General features: G+C 39.0%; 1 protein-coding gene across 1 annotated transcript in view; it reads left to right on the forward strand.

Annotated features, from left to right (window-relative positions):
- Nucleotides 1–4,398: 4,398 nt before the first annotated feature.
- Nucleotides 4,399–20,034, forward strand: part of LOC102967166 (transport and Golgi organization protein 1 homolog) — a 44,777-nt gene continuing 29,141 nt past the window's right edge. The window contains exon 1 of the mRNA XM_042972055.1: nucleotides 4,399–4,453. The gene's annotated coding sequence lies outside the window, so the exon portion shown is untranslated. The remainder of the gene's footprint in view (nucleotides 4,454–20,034) is intronic.

Raw genomic sequence — 20,034 nt, forward strand, 5'->3', positions numbered from 1 at the left:
CCACTTCAGTCCAATTAAATCAGGCTCTCTGAGAGAGGGGACACAGTACATCCCTATTTTTAGAAAGTACTTGTTTGTTTTTTTAATTTTTTAACGTTTATTCATTTTTTGATAGAGACAGAGCGTGAGTGGGGGAGGGGCAAGAGACAGAATCCAAAGCAAGCTCCAGGCTCTGACCTGTCAGCACAGAGCCCGACCTTGGGCTCAAACTCATGGACCGTGAGATCATAACCTGAGCCGAAGTCGGATGCTCAACCGACTGAGCCACCCAGGCGCCCCATTTACAAAGTACTTCTTAGTGACTCTAATGAGCAGAGAGGACTGAGAACCACTGCTCTACATATCCTTGCTCTTGCCTACCTCTCTAGCCTTATCTATTCCCACTTTTCGCTCCCTTGCCCACCATGCTCCAGCCATCTTCTTTGTTCATTGAACATGCCAAAGTTGTTCCTACTTCAGGGCCTTTGCATTCACTGTTCCCTTAGCCTGGAATACATCAACTCAAATTTTCAACTCAAATTTTCATATAACTGATTCTTGTTCACCAGGTATCAGGTCAAATGTCACATTTTCAGAATGTCACATTATCACCCCTCATCCTGTATTATTTCCTTTTTTACAAACTTTTTAAACATTTATTCATTTTTTTGATAGAGAGAGACAGAACATGAGTGGGGGAGGGGCAGAGAGAGAGGAGACACAGAATCTGAAAGAGCCTCCATGTTCTGAACTGACACGCACAGAGCCCGACGCAGGGCTTAGTACTCACGGACCGTGAGATCATGACCTGAGCGGAAGTCCGATGCTTAACTGACTGAGCTACCCAGGCGCCCCTATTATTTCCTTTCTAGCACTTCATGGTATTTGAGCTATTGCTGATTAATTTGCTTGTTTACTGCCTATATCCTAGCTATTCTTTTTTAATTTTTTAACATTTTTTATTTTTGAGACAGAGAGAGACAGAGGACGAGCAGGAGAGAGGAGAGAGAGAGAGAGAGAGAGAGAGAGAGAATGAGAATCTGAAGCAGGCTCCAAGCTTCGAGCAGTCAGTACAGAGCCCAACGCGGGCCTCAAACCCACAACTGCAACTGCGAGATCATGACCTGAGCCAAAGTCAGATGCAAAACCAACTGAGCCACCCAGGTACCACTATCCTAATGAGTTTTTAAAAAATATTTATTGGGGCGCCTGGGTGGCGCAATCGGTTAAGCGTCCGACTTCAGCCAGGTCACGATCTCGCGGTCCGTGAGTTCGAGCCCCGCGTCAGGCTCTGGACTGATGGCTCGGAGCCTGGGGCCTGTTTCAGATTCTGTGTCTCCCTCTCTCTCTGCCCCTCCCCCGTTCGTGCTCTGTCTCTCTCTGTCCCAAAAATAAATAAAAAAACGTTGAAAAAAAAATTAAAATATATATATTTATTTATTTATTTATTTATTTATTTATTTATTTATTTTGAGAGAGACAGTGTGAGTAGGGGAGGGACAGAGAACCCGACACAGGGCTTGATCCCACCAACCGTGAGATCATGATCTGAGCTGATGTCAAGAGTCTTATGCTTCACTGACTGAGCCACCCAGGTGCCCTTGACTATCTCTTCATTATTATATGAGATCTACAAAGGTAGAGACTTTATCTGATTTATTCACTATAGTATGCCCAAGGCATAGAACAGCATGTGACACATAAGAGATACTTAAATAAACATTTGTTCAATAAATTATTTTTGTCTGCTGTTCACTGATGTCATTATATAAATCATTTTAACAATAAATTCTTACGATGTATTTACAAAACAATTATTCCCTTATAAGCAAGTTTTGCAGCTTCTATATGTCCCATGCTCCTTTACACAATTTATATTAACTATTTGTTATGGGGAAAAAAGAAACAATCTGGATACATATCCATTGTTATTACTATCTTATACTATGACCTTTGCCCTATTTAGTTTTCCATTGTACCTACTTTTTTCTCTTGCTGGTTACCATCATTCCAAAGATTTCTTGGGTTGGAAAGCATTGAAGTTGCTTTTCCCTAAACTCCTCTCTCTAGTGATCATTAAGAAGAAGAAAATGCATGGAACTTGAAGTCAAAGGTTTGAGTTCGAATTTTGACCCAGAAACTTATCAGGGGAAACCACGTAACCTCTCTGAGCCTGTTAATGAAGTCAGGACACTAATAGCTCCTATCACACACAAAAAAATTGTATAAAATAAAATGAGAAACTATAGGTAAAATTAGCTTGTATTTTGTGAAGATTCAGTAAATACATTAAAAAGATGTACCGTTCAAAATACCACTTAGAATTTTGCCATTTCTTTCTGTCCCTCCTGCTATTGTATAAGAATCGGGGAAGGGATCTCCTTCTCAGTCTCCCTACCTCCATCCTTCTCTCTTCTGGACCATAAATATACTCTAGCCAAGCCTCTTATTGAGGCAATCATGTTCATTGCATTTCTATCCTCCTTGGGAACCTGGTGGCTTTTACTTGTCATCCCCAGACTCCTCTGTCTGTTTCTCAAATTCCCTTAAAGTGTCCTTCTTGCTTCCTCATGGTTCACGGTGTATGATCGCTGCAGTGACTTAGAAATGACTGAGGCTTTTGGTGACAGATCACCTGAATAAATGAATAGTTGGGATTTTGATGAAATAATGTCGCTGCTTTTATACAGGTATTTCTATGAGAATCCCCCCTTAGTCAAGTATAAATACTCTGTGCCTTCTGCTTCATGTCACTTAGACTCAATTTTCTCATTTCTAAAACGGGACTAATCACAGTGCATACAGGTGTTTGCAGAATGAGTGAGAAAACACGTGGGATGCCTTTTGTGAAAACATCCTTGCAGTCTCAGAGCTTGAAAGTTACCTCCTTCTATCCCTTTGTACATGCCACATTACCTAGGTGGTCATAATTACCTGTTTACGGAAGAGAACACCCAGCTGCCTTAGATGTTGCCTTCTGCTTCTAAGGGAGGAAATTGTGTTTCAAGTGAGAAGTAAGGGTATCAACTCGTAGTCTGGTCATTTAGAAGTTATCTATCTAATCTTAGAAGTTGAGGGGGGTGCCTGGGTGGCTCAGTCGGTTAGGCGGCCGACTTCGTCTCAGGTCACGATCTTGCGGTCCGTGAGTTCTAGCCCCGCGTCGGACTCTGTGCTGACAGCTCAGAGCCTGGAGCCTGCTTCATATTCCGTGTCTCCCTCTCTCTGACCCTCCCCCATTCATGCTCTGTCTCTCCCTGTCTCGAAAATAAATAAACGTTAAAAAAATTAAAAAAAAAAAAAAGAAGTTTAGGTATAAGTTGTCCAAGGCCACACTACTGGTAAAAATTAGGATCATACTGGTAAAGTCTTCATCAGTCTTCTGGTGCTAAATTCTGACCTCTTCCACTGTACCAGCCTACTCTTCTAAATAATTATATAAAAATGTGTGCATTTTATTTTCATGTTTTAGGAAGTTGTTCATGCCCTCACATTGTACAATTTTCTCTTGGACCAGTCAGTATTGAAGGATGGAGCTTTAGAAGTAGAAGGCACCATAGAGCTCCAGACACTTTACCCAACAAAAGAAGAAGAAATAATATCTACTTGCCTTGAGAGGTTGTGAAATCAAAGGAAAAAGTCACCTGCTCCCACACTGCAATTTCAGTTGAGAGTTACTGACTCTTGAAACAGACATTTCTGAGGCAGATCAGACGTTGTCTGTATTGATATACATGATGAGGAAAGCCTTGTATTATAAGATTTAAAAAAAAAAAGCAGAATATAAGATTATAAAAGCCAGAGAAGAAAACCAGTGGGAACAAGTCCATTCATGAAAGTGTATTAAGAAATCCCAGATATTACCATGATTGAATTGAGGCACTAAGAGAGACATGCATGGAGATATGGATTATCCTTTGGCTTCTGGGAGCTTCCACCAGCCACCATCAGAAATACTAATTTGGGGAATCCAGTTTGAACATTGCCTAGCTTAATAGTTTTCAAAGTATGTTTTGGGGATCTTTAGAATCAGAATCATTTGGGGGTACTTTAACTTGTTACCCTATTTGGGTTATTTCTCTCATTATTTACATGCACAGACATACATACACATATATGAATATACACATATATATGTATATACACATTTTTTTCTAAATCATTTGAAAGTTAGTTGCAGACATTACTCTCTTCACATTTAAATTCTTCAGCATTCATCCTTGAAACGTAAGGACACTCTCCTGTATAACAATAGTACTGTTTCACACCTAAAATAATTAAACATAATTCCTTAATACAATTTATACCTATTCCAAACTAAAATCTCCTCAATTGTCTCAAAATGTCTTTTTTTTTTTTTAAATATCTAGGATCCAAACAAGATCCATGTGTTGCATTTTGTTGTTGTTTTGTTGGTCTTTTCTGACCTCGAGGAATCCTTCTGCTTTTGTTCCCATGCCATTGCCTTTGAATCCAGGTGAGTAATCTTGTTGAATATCTCACATACTGCATGTGCGTGATTGTTTCCTCATTGCTGTGGTCTGAATATTTACATCCCCCATCCCAAATTTGTTTTGAAATCCTATCCCCCAAGGAGATGATGTTAGGAGGTGGGGACTTTGGGAGGTTATTAGGGATCACCTAATAGTATTTATTTATTTATTTATTTATTTATTTATTTATTTTGAGAGAGATAGAGAGACAGAGTGCAAGCAGGGGAGGGGCAGACAGAGAGGGAGACACAGAATCCAAAGCAGGCTCCAGGTTCTGAGCTGTCAGCACAAAGCCTGAACCCACAAACTGTGGTCTCAAACCCACAAACTGGGGGCACCTGGGTGGCTCAGCTGGTTGAGTGTCTGACTTTGGCTCGGGTCATGATCTCACGGTTCGGGAGTTCGAGCCCCATGTCGGGCTCTGTGCTGACATCTCAGAGCCTGGAGCCTGCTTTGGATTCTGTGTCTCCCTCTCTCTCTACCCCTAACCCACTCTCATTCTGTCTCTGTGTCTCTCAAAAACAAATAAACATTAAAAAAATAATAAGGGATTTTCCATAAAAAAAAAAACAAACAAAAAAACCCACAAACTGTGAGATCATCACCTGAGCCGAACGTTGGACAGTTAACTGACTGAGCCACCCAGGCAGCCCAAAACTACAATGTTTTTTTTAACCAATTGCAATGATTATTCTTTTTGATGCCTAAATTTTATCAAGTTAGGTCAATGACAGCCCTTTGACATGCCCCCATCATTATTTGATTACTTCTTTACTTTCTGATATAACAAGAGGTCCCAGGCTTACCTGGTATTTTCTCTGCTCTACACTTGGAAACATCAATTTCTCACAGGATCTCCTTGAAAAGGGAGTGGTATTTAGAAGTCATGATCTAGGCTCTATGTTGATTCATTACTATTAGACACCATTGTTTTGAGGACCTTTTAAGCATACAAAACTGAGAAAAACAATTTCCAAATCAAAATTAACATTACAGGTTTTTTTTAATGTTTAAGGCACATTTGTTTATCTTTTCCTGTAAACTGTCTATTCATGTATTTTGCCTAATTTCCTATCAAGTTTGATATTTTTCTCTTTAAAGAACTGTGGATATATCAGGGATATAAACTCTATATTTTTTATATAACTTGCCAATATTTTTACTCAGTACTTCATTTGTGATATCTGACCCCCATTAACCAGCCTGGAGCTAACTTCTGAAGAAGGGCTCCTATTCACACAAGCAAAATATGGGCAGAAGAAAATGGAACTCCTGTTTTTCAGCTGTCAGGCACTGTTCTGGTTGAACATTTTCTCATTTGCAGCTCATAAAATGTCTTTGAATATTTTTTCTTACCTGAAATCTATATGGCTAACATGTTTTAAAATTCAGTATTTTTCAGTTTTTATTAAGGTGATAATGATATCTAGAGCCATGCTACTCCCCTTGCAGGATCAGAAGCTGCATCTTGAGATCATACTCATAAATATTTCTGCATTGGTGAATATTCCTATTAATTAGAATGAATAAAGACTATACATGGTTTCACTTCCTGATAGGTTGGGTTTTGTTGCCAAATGAGATATGAAAAGCACTTTTGTTTTTCAGAGCTTGTCAGATTTCAGAATGGTAGGTAAGAGATGTTGGACCTCTATCACCCTTTCTTTATAGGGAGGGGATAGGAGTTTTGGTGTTTGTTTGTTTGTTTGTTAACAAAACACATCCTCTGACTTTTATCCTTTTCTTCTTTTTCTCTTTGTTTTGTAAGGCAGGGAGGAGAGAGCAAACTTCAGAGCATGAGGATTCAAGTGAATCCCATGAAAACTGTGGTGTCTCTCCACTTCTCTTCCCTCCCCCCGCCTGCAGCCGGGGTGAGACTGAGATGTGTAGCCCCTCTGATAGCCCAGTATTCTTTATAACCAGCATTTAACCAATATTCGTTATACACTTGTTCAACATCTGTTTGGGGGAAAGGCTGTTTGCTGTATGGGGAGGGTGAAAAAGAAGGGCATAGGTGACAGCATGCAGCCTCATCCCCAGAGTTCCAAGCAAATCAGCTGTGCCGCCAGACTTGCATGCCCCTCTTAGCCAGAATGGAAGCTCTGCAGTTGGTCTGAACTACTTTCCGTAGTTGCGTGTGTTGCAACTACTTGCTTTTTCTCATGTGTCTTTTATAGGATTCTTTTTTTTTCCTTTGTTTTAATGTTTGTTTATTTATTTATTTATTTATTTATTTATTTATTTATTTTTGTTTTATTTTTTTTAAATTTTTTTTCAATATATGAAATTTATTGTCAAATTGGTTTCCAAACAACACCCAGTGCTCATCCCAAAAGGTGCCCTCCTCAGTACCCATCACCCACCCTCCCCTCCCTCCCACCCCCCATCAACCCTCAGTTTGTTCTCAGTTTTTAAGAGTCTCTTATGCTTTGGCTCTCTCCCACTCTAACCTCTTTTTTTTTTTTTTTCCTTCCCCTCCCCCATGGGCTTCTGTTAAGTTTCTCAGGATAAGTTTCACATAAGAGTGAAAACATTAGGATTCTTACAAAGTATCCCATATTACTTCCAGCCACACACTCTCAGTCTCTCTGAGAGGAATTAAAATACTACATATTTCTTTGTCTTATTACATTTCTGGTTCCCTTTATAGATTAAGCCCCAGACAAATATGTTGTAGGCCCTAGTCTGTAATGAAATATTTCCCCACTTGGGGGTTGTCTCACTTCATTGTCTCTCCCTTATCTGGCTGCATAAGGCCTCCTTCTGTCCTGTGGGAGTGTTATGGTTTTTATATTCTGGATTTTCATGTCCTGTCTCCTTTTCCATCAAAACCAACCTATCCTGTCTCCTTGTGCCTCAGGGCACTACTGAAAATCTGCTAAGTGATTTCATCATGTAAAGAAATGACTGGATTAATGATCCACTTCTCCCCCAGTTTTGATCTGTGAGATAATAATACCTGTACTCAAAGTTCTCTAATGGCGAGCAGGCATTTTAGGTCATAGCATGTAAGTGGAAGGACTGTATATTGAGGACTTTTAATTTCATAATCAGCACATCACCCTATGTTATTACCTCTTGCACACATAGCTTTCATATGAATTACACTATGTGGAGTTTTAAAAAGTAGCTTCAGTTTGTAGCACATTTGATAGCTAATGGGATACTATCTTTACTTTGTAGCAAGCTCTTAAAAATCAATCAGAAAAAGACAAACATTCATGTATTAAAATGAGAGAGAGACCAATAAACATAAGAAAAATTTCAATCTTACTAATAATCAAAGAACAAATAAGACTAGCATGAAATATTTTTCACTTGTCACATTGGCAAAAACTTAAAATCTGATAATATCCTGTGTAACTTGCTCTTCTACTGTCTGAAAGAGTTTTTGTAAATTTGGTGTTATTTCTCCCATAAATTTTTGATAGGACTTACCAGTAAAACCACTTGGGACTAGGGCTTTCCTTCTGGTAAGTTTGTTAATAAATATTTCAGTTATTACAATACATATTGGATTTTTTAGGCTTTTTGTTTTATTTTGTATGGTAAGTTATAAATTTTTTAAGGAATCTTTCCATTTCATCTATATTGTTGAATTTGTTGACATAAAATTGTTCATAGTATTTTCTTATTATCTTTAAAAATTTTTTTTAACGTTTATTTATTTTTGAGACAGGGAGAGACAGCATGAACGGGGGAGGGTCAGAGAGAGAGGGAGACACAGAATCAGAAACAGGCTCCAGGCTCTGAGCTATCAGCACAGAGCCTGATGCGGGGCTCGAACTCATGGACCGCGAGATCATGACCTGAGCCGAAGTCAGATGCTTAACCGACTGAGCCACCCAGGCGCCCCTAACATTTATTTATTTTTAAGACAATGCAAGAGAAAGAGTGCAAGCAGCGGAGGGGCAGATAGAGGGAGACACAGAATCCAAAGTGGGCTCCAGGCTCTGAGCTATCAGCCCAGAGCCTGACGTGAGGCTCGAACCCACAAACCGTGGGATCATGACCTGAGCCGAAGTCAGACGCTTAACTGACAGAGCCACTCAGGCACCCCTCTTATTATCTTTCTAATACGTGTAAGTGATATCTGTAGTGATAACCCCTTTTTTTCTGATTTTGGCAAACAAAAATTTTATGGTAAAGGATGATCATCTGAGTGTTTGTAAAGTAAAAAAATTGAAAAACTAAACAAGGGTGCTGGGTGGCTCAGTAGGTTAAGTGTCTGACTCTTGGTTTCAGCTCCAGTCATGATTTCATGGTTCATGAGTTTGAGCCTGGAGTTGGGCTCTGCACTGACACCATGGGGCCTGCTTGGGATTCTGTCTCTCTCTCCCTCTCTCTCTCTGCCCTTCCCCTGCTCACATGCTCTCTCTCTCAAAATAAATAAACTTTAAAAAAGAAAAACAAAAAAAAAAGCCCTCTGAATGTCCAAAAATAAGAGATTAGTAAAGTAAAAAACTTTACCATTTTGACGGAATGAACTACTATATGGCCCTTAAAATCATATTAAACTATAGGGGTGGCTGGGTGGCTCAGTCAATTGAATGTCCAACCTTGGCTCAGATCATGATCTCACAGTCTGTGAGTTTGAGCCCCACATTGAGTTCTGTGCTGACAGCTCAGAGCCTGGAGCCTACTTCGGATTCTGTGTCTCCCTCTCTCTCTCTGACCCTCCCCTGCTCAAACTCTTTCTCTCTCTTTCTCAAATAAGCATTTAAAAGTTTATATTAAACTATAATGAAATACTATGGCATACGTACCAGAATGACTAAAATGTAAAAGGTTCACAACAACAAGTGTTGGTGAGGGTGTGGAACAAATGGAACTCTTTAAAAAAAGTTTTTCTTTAAATTAGTTAACATATAGTTTAATATCAGTTTCAGGTGTACAATTTAGTGTTTAGTGATTCAGCACTTTCATACAATACCAGGTATTCATCACAAGTGAAAAACGTGTATTCTGCTACTTTGTGATTGAATGTTGTGAATATATTTGTTAAGTCCATCTTGTCCAGTGTGTCATTCAAAGCCATTGTTTCCTTGTTGATCTTCTGCTTAGATATGTCCATTGCTATAAGTGGGGTGTTAAAGAGCCCTACTATTATTGTATTATTATAAATTAGTTTCTTTATGTTTGTGATTAATTGATTTACATATTTGGCTTCTTTCAAGTTGGGAGCATAAATATTTATAATTGTTCGATCTTGTTGGACAGACCCCTTTATTATGATATAGTGTGTTTCTTCATCTCTTATTACAGTCTTTGGCTTAAAATCTAGTTTGTCTGATAGAAATATGGCTACTCCAGCTTTCTTTTGATGTCTATTTGCATGATCAGTGATTCTCCACCGCCTCACTTTCAATCTGAAGGTGTCTTTAGTCTCTTGCAAGCAGCATATTGATGGGTTTTGTGTGGTTTTTAAATTTTTTTCTTAATGTTTATTTTTGAGAGAGACAGAGATAGAATACGAGTGGATGAGAGGCAGAGAGAGAGGGAGACACAGAATCCAAAGCAGGCTCCAGGCTCTGAGCTGTCAGCACAGAGCCCGACGCGGGGCTCAAACTCATGAGCTGTGAGATCATGACCTAAGCCAAAGTCGAACGCTCAACCAACTGAGCCACCCAGGCGCCCCGATGGGTTTTGTGTTTAATACATTCTGGTACCCTGTGCCTTTTGATTAGAACATTTGGTCTATTTACATTCAGTAATTATTGATAAATATGAATTTAGTGTCATTGTATTATCTATAAAGTTGCTGTTCCCTTGGATTATCTCTGTTCCTTTCTAGTCTTTGTTGCTTTTGGTCTCTCTTTCCTGCTCAAAGGGTTTCCTTTAATATTACTTGTAGAGCTGGTTTAGTGTTCACAAAATCCTTTAGTTTTTGCTTGTCTTGGAAACTCTGTATCTTTCTTTCTATTCTGAATGATGGCCTTGCTGGAGATAGTATTCTTGGCTGTATATTTGTCTTATTTAGGGCTTTGAATATACTATGCCACTCCTGTCTGGCCTGACAAGTTTCTGTGGACAAGTCTGTTGCTAACCTTACATGTGTCCCCTAAGAGGTTAAGGACCTTTTGTCCCTCGCTGCTTTCAGGATTCTATTTTTATCTTTGTATTTTGTAATTTTCACAATGATGTGTCTTGGTGTTGACCTGTTTTTGTTGATTTTGAGGGGAGTTCTCCGTGCCTCTTGGACTTGAATACTTGTTTCCATCCCCAGATTAGGGAAGTTCTGAGCTATAATTCGTTCAAAAACACCTTCTGCCCATTTTTCCTACTTTAGCTCTTCTGGGATCCGTATGAAACAGATATTATTGTGCTTTATGGAATTGCTGAGTTCTCTAAGTTTATATAAGTGATCTAGTAGTTTTCCTTCCACCTTCTTTTCACCTTCATTACTTTTCAGAATTGTATCTTTTTTATTATTATTATTCTCAAATTAGTTAACTAATTGAGCCAAAACTAATTAGTGTAGTTTTGGCTTTAGGAGTGGAACCCAGTGATTCATCTCTGACATATGACAGTGCTCATCCCGAAAACTGTCTTCCTTAATGCCTGTCACCCATTTAACCCACCTCCAAACCAGCCCCCCATCAACCCTCAGTTTGTTCTCTGTATATAAGAGTTTCTTGTGGTTTGTCTCCGTCTCTTTTTTTTAATCTTATTTTTCCTTCCCTTCCCCTATGTTCATCTGTTAAGTTTCTCAAATTCCATGTATGAGTGAAATGATATGATATCTGTTTTTCTCTGTCTTATTTCACTTAACACAATAACCTTCAGTTCCATCCATGTTGTGGCAAATGGCAAGATTTCATTCTTTTTCATTGCTGAGTAGTATTCCACTGTGTGTGTTGTGTGTGTGTGTGTGTGTGTGTGTGTGTGTGTGTATCACATCTTCTTTATCCATTAATCAGTTGATGGACATTTGGACTCTTTCCATAATTTGACTCTTGTTGATAGCACTGCTATAAACACTGGGGTGCATGTGCCCCTTTGAATCAGGATGTTTGTATCCATTGGATAAATTCCTAGTAGTGCAATTGCTGGGTTGTTTAATTTTTTGAGGAATCTCCATACTGTTTTCCAGAGTGACTGCACCAATTTGCATTCCCACCAACAGTGCAATAGAGTTACTCTTTCTCCACACCGTCAATAATATCTGTTGTTGCCTGAGTTGTTAATTTTAGCCACCCTGACAAGTGTGAGGTGGTATGTGATTGTCGTTTTGGTTTTTATTTCCCTGATGATGAGTGGTGTTGAGCATTTTCTCATGTGTCTGTTAGCCATTGAATGTCTTCTTTGGAAAAGTGTCTGTTCATGTCTTTTTCCCATTTCTTCACTGGATTGTTTTTTTGATCATTGAGTTTGATAAGTTCCTTATAGATTTGGGATATTAACCCTTTATTTGATAATGTCATTTGCAAATATCTTCTCCCATTCCGTTGGTTGCCTTTTAGTTGTCCTGATTCTTTCCTTTGCTGTGCAGAACTTTTTATCTTGATGAGGTCCCAGGAGTTTATTTTTGTTTCTGTTTCTCTTGCCTCTAGAAACATGTCAAGTAGGAAGATGCTGTGGCTGAGATCACAAAGGTTGTTGCCTGTTTTCTCCTCTAGGATTTTGATGGCTTCCTGTTTTACATCTAGGTCTTTCATCCATTTTGAGTTTATTTTTATGCATGGTATAAGAAAGTGGTCCAGGTTCTGTATGTTGCTGTCCAGTTTTCCCACCCCATTTGCTAAAGAGACCGTCTTTTTTCCATTGGATATTCTTTCCTGCTTTGTCAAAGATTAGTTGGCCATATGTTTGTGGGTCCATGTCTGGGTTCTCTATTCTGTTCCACTGATCGATGTGTCTGTTCTTGTGCCAGTACCATATCGTCTTGATAATTACAGCTCTGTAATACAGCTTGAAGTCCAGCATTGTGATACCTCCAGCTTTGGTTTTCTTTTCAGGGTTTCTTTGGCTATTTGGGGTCTTTTCTGGTTCCATATAAATTTTAGAATTGTTCTAGCTCTGTGAAGAATTCTGGTGTTATTTTGATAGGGATTGCATTGAATATGTAGGTTGCTTTGGGTAGTATCAACATTTTAACAATATTTATTCATCTAATCCATGAGCATGGAATATTTTTCCATTTTTTTATGTTTTCAATTTCTTTCATAAGTTTTCTGTAGTTTTCAGTGCATAGATTTATCACCTCTTTGCTTAGGTTATTCCTAGGTATTTTATGGGTTTTGGTGCAATTGTAAATGGGATCGATTCCTTGATTTCTCTTTCTGCTTCATTATTGGTGTATATAAATGCAACTGATTTCCATACATTGATTTTATATCCTGCAACTTTCCTGAATCCATGGATTAGCTCTAGCAATTTTTTTGGTGGAGTCTTTTGGGTTTTCCACATACACTATCGTGTTGTCTGCGAAGAGTGAAAGTTTGACATCTCCCATGCAGATTTGGATGACTAATATTTCATTGTGTTATCTTATGGCTGAGGCCAGGACTTGCAACACTATATTGAATAACAATGGTGAGAATGGACAGCTTTGTCGTGTTTCTGACTTATGAGGAAAGCTCTCAGTCTTTCCCTACTGAGGATGACATTAGTAGTGGTTCTCTCAAATATGGCTTTTATGATCTTGAGGGTTGATCCTTCTATCCCTACTTTTTGAGGGTTTTTTTTTTTATCAAGAAAGAATACTGTATTTTGTCAAATACATTTTCAACATCTATTGAGAGGATCAAGTGGTTCTTGTCCTTTTTTTTTTTTTAATAATGTGATGTATCACATTGATTGATTTGTACCTATTGAACCAGCCCTGTATCCCAGGAATAAATCCCACTTGATTGTGGTGAATAACTCTTTTAATGTATTGTTGGATCTGGTTTGCTAGTATCTTGTTGAGAATTTTTGTATCCATGTTCATTAGGGAATTTGGTCTGTAGTTCTTTTTCGTGAGGTCTTTGGTTTTAGAGTCAAGAAAATTCTGGACTTGTAGAATGAGTTTGGGTGTGTTCCTTCCATTTATATTTTTGGAACAGCTTCAAAAGAATAGATGTTAACTCCGCTTTAAATGTTTGGTAGCATTCCCCTGGAAAGCCATCCAGCCCTGAACTCTTGTTTGTTGGGGGATTTTTGATTACTGATTCAATTTCTGTACTGGTGATGGGTCTGTTCAAATTCCTGTTTTCATTTTGGTAATTTATATATGTTTAGAAATTTGTCCATTTTTTCCAGATTTCCCAATTTGTTAGCATATGATTGCTCATAATGTTCTCTTATTATTGTTTGTATTTATGCAGTATTGGTTGTGATCTCTTCTCTTTCATTCATGATTTTATCTATTTGGTCCTTTCCTTTTTCTTTTTAATCAATCTGGCTAGGTATTTATCAGTTTTGTTATTCTTTCAAAGAGCCAACTTCTGGTCATTTGATCTGTTCTACTGCTTTTTTGTTTGTTTGTTTTTAATCTCAGTATCATTTATTTCTGCTCTAATCTTTATTATTTCCCTTCTGATAGTTTTAGGCCTTATTTGCTGTTCTTTTTCCAGTTCTGTTAGGTGTAAGGTTAGGTTGTGTATTTGAGACCTTTAGTCCTTCTTTAGAATGGGCTGGATTGCTATATACTTCCCTCTGAAGACCGCCTTTGCTGCATCCCAGAGGTTTTGGGCTGTCATGTTTTCATTTTCTCGTCTTCTGTGTACTTTTAATTTCCTCTTTAATTTCTTTGTTAGCCCATTCATTCTTTAGTAGGATGTTCTTTAATCTCCAAGGATTCATGGTCTTTACAAATTTTTTCTTGTGGTTGATTTCGAGTTTCATAGTGTTGTGGTCTGAAAATATGCCAGGTATGATCTGAGTCTTTTTGTACTTGTTGAGAGCTGATTTGTGACCCAGTATGTGATCTATTCTGGAGGATGTTCCATGTGCACTCGAGAAGAATGTGTATTCTTCTGCTTTAGGATGAAAATTTCTGGAATATATCTGTTAAGTCCATCTGGTCCAGTGTGTCATTCAAAGCCATTATTTCCTTGTTGATTTTCTGCTTAAATGATCTGTCCATTGTTGTAAGTGGGGTATTGAAGTCCCCTACTCTTATGGTATTATTATCAATGAGTTTCTTTATGTTTGTGATTAACTGATTTATATATTTGGCTTCTCCACTTTGGGGGCATAAATATTTATAATTGTTAAATCTTCTTGTTGGATAGACCCCTTAATTTTTATATGATGCCCTTCTTAATCTGTTACAGTCTTTATTTTAAAATCTAGCTTGTCTGATATAAGTATGGCTACACCAGCTTTCTTTTGACAACCATTAGCATGATAGATGGTTCTACATCCCCTTACTTTCAATCTGCATGTGTCTTTAGGTCTAAAATGAGTCTCTTGTAAGCAGCATATAGATGGGTCTTATTTTCTTATCCATTCTGATACCCTATGTCTTTTGATGGGAGCATTTAGTCCATTGACACCTAGAGTGAGTACTAAAAGATAAGATTTTAGCGCCATTGTGTCGCCTTTTGAATTGGTATTTCTGGTGATGTTCTCTGGTCGTTCCTAGTCTTTGTTGATTTTGGTCTTTTTTGTTTTGTTTTGTCTTTCTCCACTCAAATAGTCCCCCTTAAAATTTCTTGCAGGGCTGGTTTAGTGGTCGCAAACACCTTTAGTCTTTGTTTGTCTTGGAAACTCTTTATCTCTCCTATTTTGAATGTCAGCCTTTCTGGATAAAGATTCTTGGCTGCATATTTTTCTGATTCAGCCCATTGAATATATTCTGCAACTCCTTCTGGCCTGCCAAGTTTCTGTGGATAGGTCTACAGTGAACCTGATCTTTCTTCCCTTATAGGTTAAGGACTTTTTCCTTTCCCCCCTGCTGCTTTCGTAACTCTTTCCTTGTGTGTGTATTTTGTGAATTTGACTATGATATGCCTTGGTGATGGTCAGCTTTTGTTGAATCTATTGTGAGTTCCCTGTGCTCCTTGGATTTTGATGTCTGTGTCTTTCCCCAGATTAGGAAAATTTTCTGTTACAATTTGTGCACACAAAACTTCTGCCCTTTTTTCTCTCTCTTCATCTTCTTGGACGCCTATGACTCAGCTATTATTCCTTTTTAACAAATCACCTAGTTTTCTAAGTCATGTATCGTGATCATTTGCCTTTGTTTCCCTCTTTTTTCCTGCTTCATTATGTTCCATAATTTTGTTTTCTAAATAGTGGATTCACTGCTCTGCTTCATTCATTCTTGGTGTCTTGGCATCCATTTGAGATTGCATCTTGGTTATAGCACTTTTAATTTCATCCTGACTAAATTTTATTTTTTTATCTCCAAAGAAAAGGATTCTATGCTTTTTTCAACTCAAGCTAGTATTCTTACCATGGTTCATATTTCTAGTACAGATATTTTGCTTATTTCTATGTTGATTAAGCTCCTGGCTGTCCTTTCTTCCTCTTCTTTCTTTTGGGGTGAATTCCTTCATTTTCTCATTTTGGAGGGAGAAAAAACTAATAAAGTAAAAAATTAAAATTAAAAAATCAAAAACAAAGCAAAAAACCAAATAAAGGAAGCTAGAGTCTAGGTGTGTTTGGTCTCATTGTTGAAAGAAGCTTGATAGAATAGAGAAGAAAGGGAAAGAAGGAAAAATGTAAGAAAAAAATAAAAAAATTGTAAAATAAAATGAAATAAAGAAAATGAAAAAGAATAAAAAATTAAAAAAATAAAAATAATGTAAAAAAATAAAAATAAAAGTAAAATTTTCTCTTTCTGTATCCAGGATGAGGAAGAAAAGAAAGGGGGGGGGGAAGAAAACAATTTAAGGAAAAACAGAAACAAAGAAAACAAACAAATAAATGAGCCAGTGAACAGAATGAAAACTGAATGAAGTTACGTTCAGTTTCCCCTAGAACTGAAACTGTGAAGCCTTCTATAATCCATAAACTATGCAGGTGGAGTAACTTGTACTGGTTTTCTAGCGGACATGTTTGGAGGGCACGGCTGAGTGGGGCTTGCTGTAATGGCTCCATTCTCTGCTGGGTGGTGCTGCTTAGCTTACTAGGGTGGATCACTGTGGTGCACATGCTTGTTTTTGTATGCCTGTGTGCAGGAGAGGTGGAAATGGCTTCATCCAGCTTCCTACTGTCTAGCACAGGAACACTGTGCTCTCACCAACCCATGATCAAGCACCCCTCCATTGTCTCAGCTCTCTGTTCTCTCCCCACCTCTACCCTGTCTATGTCCAAGCTTTCCACCTGCCAGGCAGCACCTCCATCCAGAGTTTTATCTGAGATAGGGTTGTGTTTCAAACCCCACACTTCAGAGACCCCTGTGGCTTGGACCTATGCTGACTGTCTGGCGGAGGGTCTTGCTGAGCAATGGCTGGGTGCCAGCTTGCCCCAGAAAATGTTCTTGCGATCGCACAGTGGTGGAAGTTCAGAGATTATGGCAAATCACAACACACAGCTGGCTGCAGATTTCACCGCACTCTGGCATTTTCCTCCCAATACCAGCAAATGTGGCTGCTCTCCTGGGTCTGCTGGGACCTTTGCCTGTGGGGATGCTGTATGGCCTCTATGAAATGCACTCCAAGCAGGAGAACCTCTTCGCCCTGAGTGGCACATGGATCCCTCAGACTGGTCTGCTTGCTCATGGGGATTCGCCCTGCTTCCTCACCAGAGGACCACCAGACACTGAGCTCTGAATGTTCAGGCCCTGTGCTCCACTGTTTATAGAATCCTGGTGGTATTGAAACCCTCTCCTGTCTTCCCCTCAATGGTTTTGGGGGAACAGATTTGTTGTTCAGTGTCCTGAGAGTGTTTTCACTCTTTATCTTTCTCTCCAGCTACTTTCGGAGGAGTGCTTTTCTTGCATGATGCCATTAAGCTGCACTCTCCCCCTTTCCTTTTCTCTATCCTCTCTGCAAAAATGGCTCCCCACCCTCCATAGCTTTTCTTTCCCCCAGTTCACCTCTCCGTACCATGTACCTGCTGAGTTCTGTGGCTCAAGTTATGCAGATGGTTGTGTTAACTCTTAGATCAGTTTCCTAGATGTTCAAAATGATTTGGTGCTGATCTGGCTGCATTTCAGGGATGAGATAAGCTCAGAGTCTCCAACTGGAGACCACATTTATAATGATCAAACTCAATATTTGGTTAACCTAAGGGTGAACGTGGTGGCATCATCCCATTGCTCTATTAAGTATTTCCCCCATTTACTGGTGAGGATGAGTATTGGTTTTGTTTCTAATATACTTACTGGTCCTTCATATTTTTATCAACTATTTTTTGGCTGTCTTCCAGAATTAACACTTAGGTTGGATTAGGAGATGTGACCTTCCACTCAGACTGAGAATAATAAGAACTAGAGATTGCTGTCCAGCTTCCTTCTCTCTCCTCTTACACCACCCAAGTTACATTAACACTTCTCACACATCATCCCATCTTCCAAAATAGACGTTTTCTTGTTTAGGCATCTTGTTTTTAGTGCCCACTCACTGAATCAACTCCTTGAAATTTAAACACCCATCATAGCTCTTATCTGATACCAAGAGCTTGGTCTTCAAGGGGGCATAGGTTGGACACAACAGGGTCCACATGCAGGTCCGTAGCCTCATTGACTATAATTCACTGGGCTTTAGATGTGTGAAATAGAAAATGTCCTTGACAGTCAGTTGAAGGGTTCCAGGCACAAAGGTGATTCCTGAAAATGCCAAATAAAAAGGCTTCAGTCATTCCTTTAAGATGACATTTCCTCAAGCATCCTGGCAGGCACATGAGGTCTCTTTGAATACTAGCCTTCTAGGCTGTAACCTCTCCATTGGGCCAGCAACCGAATGGCAGCTTTGGTAGAAATGGTAGGGGCAAGACACTGAGCCCACTGAGCGTTGTTGCCATTATTTTTTCCCCTCAAACAGTCAATAATTTATATTGGTAGGTGTCGGGTTACTTGCCATTTGAAATATAGCCTGAGTTTGAAACTGTGTGATGCAAGGGGGTTGTGGAAACTTCCTCTGTATTGTTCCCTCTTGCATGAAATTAGCAGCTGCTATGGATTCCTGGATTTGCATTGGACACAAATTCCCTCCTCTTTTTTCTGGCTGTTGTGTAATGTTTCTTCCATCCAATTTAACACATATTTGGGGTCTATTATGTGACTGGTACATGCAGGATACATCTGTCTGCCCCAAGTTGTTCTATGATTGGGTCAAGCAGAAGCTTCCCTTGACTTCACAGGCTTGGAGAACTAGAATACTTCTGGGAGTAACTGATGGTGACAATGTCTCTCTTGTACTAATGCTTACATACCCTCTTCCAGACCTATTGGTTTTGGAAAAAGATCTGGTGTGCTGGTGTTGGCCTTGGTCACATCTTCCACCTTTGTCTTTTGCTTCTCACATTGAAATACCTTATTTCTATTTTTTAATGTTTATTTATTTTTGAGAGAGACAGGGAGAGAATGTGAGTGGGTTAGAGGCAGAGAGAGAGGGAGACACAGAATCCAGAGCAGGCGCCAGGATCTGAGCTGTCAGCACAGAGCCCGACACGGGGCTCAAACCCACGAGCTGTGAGATCATGACCTGAGCCGAAGTTGGACTCTCAACAGACTGAGCCACACAGGCGCCCCTCACATTGAAATATCTTAAGCACAATTAAAAAAAATCAATGTTCAAAATTGATGGTTCCCATACCACAAGAAGCAACAAGTGTTGGTGAGGATGTGGAGAACCTCTTGCCCTGTTGGTGGGAGTGCAAACTGCTACAGCCATTCTCGAAAACAGTATGGAGGTTTCTCAAAAAGTTGAAATAAGATCACCTGGGTGGCTCATTCAGTTAAACATTCAACTCTTGATTTCAGCTCAGGTCTTGATCTCATGTTTACGAGATCAAGCCCTGCATTGGGTTCCATGCTGACAGCACAGATCCTACTTGAGATTCTCTCTCCCTCCCTCTCTCTCTGCCCCTCCCCCACTAACATGCATGCTCTCTCTCTCAAAATTAATAGTTTTAAAACGTTAAAAATAGAACTACTCTATCATTCAGCAATTGCAGTGCTAGGTATTTATCCAAAGAATACAAAAATACTGATTCAGAGGGATACATGCACCCTGATGTTTATAGCAGCATTGCCTACAGCAGCCAGATTATGGAAGGATCCCAAACGTCCATTGAATGATGAATGGATAAAGAAGATGTGGTGTGTGTGTATATATATATATATATATATATATATATATATATATATATTCAGACATCAAAAAGAGTGAAATCTTGCCATTTGCAATGATGTGGATGGAACTAGAGCTTATTATGCTAAGTGAAATAAGTCAGTCAAATAAAGACAAATATATGATTTCACCATATGTATATTTAAGAAACAAAACAGGTGAACATAGGGAAAGGGCAGGAAAAATAAAAGAAGGTAAAAACAGCAAGGGAGGCAAATCCTGAGAGGAACTTAACTATACAGAACAAACTGAGGGTTGTTGGAGGGGAGGTGGTTGGGGGGATGGGCTTAATGGGTGATGGACATCACTTGTGATGACAACTGAATATTATAAGTAAG

Source organism: Panthera tigris, chromosome E3, assembly GCF_018350195.1.
Source record: "Panthera tigris isolate Pti1 chromosome E3, P.tigris_Pti1_mat1.1, whole genome shotgun sequence".
Classification (NCBI taxonomy): domain Eukaryota; kingdom Metazoa; phylum Chordata; class Mammalia; order Carnivora; family Felidae; genus Panthera; species Panthera tigris.